This window comes from Octopus bimaculoides, chromosome 4, assembly GCF_001194135.2.
Source record: "Octopus bimaculoides isolate UCB-OBI-ISO-001 chromosome 4, ASM119413v2, whole genome shotgun sequence".
NCBI classification, from domain to species: domain Eukaryota; kingdom Metazoa; phylum Mollusca; class Cephalopoda; order Octopoda; family Octopodidae; genus Octopus; species Octopus bimaculoides.
This window is the reverse complement of record NC_068984.1, coordinates 34,357,250-34,360,544: the sequence shown is the minus strand read 5'-3', so window position 1 is coordinate 34,360,544 and position 3,295 is coordinate 34,357,250. Positions and strand designations below refer to the sequence as shown.

At 33.3% G+C, this 3,295-nt stretch overlaps 1 protein-coding gene across 1 annotated transcript in view; it reads left to right on the top strand.

Moving 5' to 3' along the window:
* The window catches only part of LOC106875874 (opioid-binding protein/cell adhesion molecule homolog), a 574,302-nt gene that overhangs the window by 338,570 nt on the left and 232,437 nt on the right, over nt 1-3,295 (top strand). The window lies entirely within an intron of this gene.

Genomic DNA, 3,295 nt, shown 5'->3' with positions numbered 1-3,295 from the left:
TTGTGCATATATATTTATACATATTTTTATACGTTATACATGTGCAGGTGTATGCGCATATACTTTCATACATGTATATATGAATGTATATTTATATGTAAATAGATATCGCTCTTTAAATATAGTATTGTGCATATATATTTATACATATTTTTATACGTTATACATGTGCAGGTGTATGCGCATATACTTTCATACATGTATATATGAATGTATATTTATATATATACACGCACACACACACACATATATATCCATATATATATATACATGCGCATACAGAAAGTGAGAGAGAAAGAGAGAGTGAAAGTATGAGGGGAAGATACAGAATGGTAAAATTTGTGTAATAATGTGGTAACATGACCCTGAGGTGGAGGCGATTTCGTTTCGGTGTGATTTATACATGTTGGCACGTTGCCAGGGTGTGAAGAAGCTAACATTAACATCGAAGTAGCAAATAAAATTTCTGAAGGATATACACATATATGAGGGCAATAAATGATTGAGTACGTATACAATCTAACTGACAGATAGTCTGGTAATCTGACGTGCATAAAGATACAACGATAGAAAGATAGATAGACAGACAGACAAACAGACAGAGAGATAGATCGAAATATAAATAGATAGATAGATAGATAGATAGATAGATAGATAGATAGATAGATAGATAGTCATATTTAAAAGATACATATGCATATATATATATATATATATATATATATATATATATATATACATTTTTTTTTTCTCGGTTGGTAGAAAGGTAATCCGATATTGTGTGTACAAGTATTTAATAGAATACAGAATTCAATAAATGTGACAAATATGTACAAACGTACGCTAATAGCATCCATAACAGATAGATAGTTACATATCTGTAGGTTTAGAATGAGGCAAATATTTAGAAGCACATTGCAGTATATACATGAATAAGGTAAACCTAGAATGTCCGGTTGTGGAATTTTATAGACGATACTTTTTACTATAGTCGATACTTTCAGCAGTGTATAACATCTCATAGATCGGTTGATACATTGATGCTATCTTTTCTAGGTTATCCACAAGCTTTACTCACCAATGTTATTCTCACATTGTTATTTCATTCTTTCGAAGTGGACAACTCCTTAAAGGTTTTTTTCAGTGTTCACTCTATTAGGCGTAGCTCTGAACGCTTCGAAAAATTTTACAATTCTTGCAGTGCAGACGACTGCAAGTACTTGTGCAGGTTGTTGTTGTTAATACTTTCTGTATTATTTTTATTTGTGGGATAAGCATCTATCAATGACAAAGGCTCCGAACAACTTTGGCTGTTACAAAAGAATCGGTAAGAATATTACATCGCCATGTGTAAGCTTAAGAGCGAGAAATAAAACGGTGATTTAAATGTTCATTCTTAATTCGTCCCAGCAGATTCGGACGTGAATATCCTAATCGCTGTTGTATTGGCTCAAAGCAAAAGAACTTCACTTTTTAGAAAAATATCTGTTCATATTGCATGCAATTGATATCTTAGGGGACTTTGGGAAAACTGCGGTTTAGACATCGTTGTGTCTTCTCAGCAAAACTATCCCAGATTAATGAATCTCAGAAGAGTTTGTGACTAGTTTATAAATTCTGCGAATTATTTGCTAACACGTGCTGTGTGCCTGTGTGTGTGTGCGTGTGTGTAAGTACTGACACATGAAGAAATCCCATAAATCAATTAGCATGTGTGAACAAAATTTAAAGTTAATTATGTTGCTGTAGCCTTGATCAGTCAAAGCTATAATTAAAGGCATTCCACACGTGATCGTTCTGTCGTTTTGTACATCTAGTATTATGTTGTCTAAATTGACCCTTCTTTGGTGCCTTGGATGTCTTTATCGTACTTTGCTGTTACAAAATTGTGAGTCAGCCCTGGAAATAAATTCCGAGCTTCTCTCCATCAGAGTAAGAAAAACCCCGAAGAAGTAGACTAGACGCTGGTCATTTTCTTCTGGCCAAGCCACTATTACATAAATCTTGCAGCATAATTTATTGGACATTTATTCGCTATTTCTAACACGTCAATCAGTTCTGCTGTGCCACTCTTGCACGCCCGCAACAGAAATTCAAGTGCAAAAGGAATAACTGTGCTTTGATGATGTATTTGTTATTTGTCCTCCACCCATTTCAAATTCTACATATAATTATTGGTCATTAAACATCATCATCATCATCATCATCATCATCATCATCATCATAATCTTCATCATCATCACCATCATCATCATCACCATCATCATCATCATCATCATCATCATCATCACCATCATCATCACCACCACCACCACCACCACCACCACCACCATCATCATCATCATCATCATCATCATCATCATCATCATCATCATCATCATCATCACCATCATCATTATTATAATTATTATTATTATTATTATTATTATCTAAGGCTGCGACCTGGCAGAATCGTTAGCACGTTGGACGAAATGCTTAGCGGTATTTCGCCCGTCGCTACATTCTGAATTTAAATTCCGCCGAGGTGGACTTTGTATTTCATCCTTCTGGGATCCATAAATTATGTAGCAGTAAAAAACAACCTCGTAAGCAGACCGAGTGCAGATATGAATCGCATATGGGAACCGTTATTAAGGAAGGATAAAAAGATATCAATTAGATTTATAAGCGCTAAAATTCACTCCATAATTGCCCACAGTGGTTAAGATACATTAGGAATGATAAGCCAGGTTCTTAATTTCTCCAAGACGCCTGATGAAGGCTGGAGAGTATATCAACCGAAACGTTGTGTTAACAACAAACAAGATGAGGATAAATATCTGTCAAATGTAAATAATGTAAATAATATCAGTAAAGTCTGTTTAAAACCATTTCATTCATACAAAAGAGAGAAAACTTATCAATTTAGAAAATGATATCACTAAAATAAAAGATTTCAGCAAGCCAACGTTGACACGGTTTAATATATTACTTTTACTCGCTATTTCACTTGAACAAACATTTCCCTTTCTTATATCCTGTTCAACCAAGGAATAATAATTTCAGTGGCGGACAATATTTAAACTTTCTTAATTTCATTCCCAGTTCCCTCAGTATATTCTGAAATATGTGCGAGTATTTTATGTCAATTACATGTTTCAAATCATAAAGAATATATTCATGAAGTTTATAGATGAATACAAGCGAAAATATATGTGTGCTGTGTATAGATCGTTTATAAATATATATATATATATGTGTGTGTGTGTGTGTATATATATATATGTATATATATATATATATATAGTATATATAT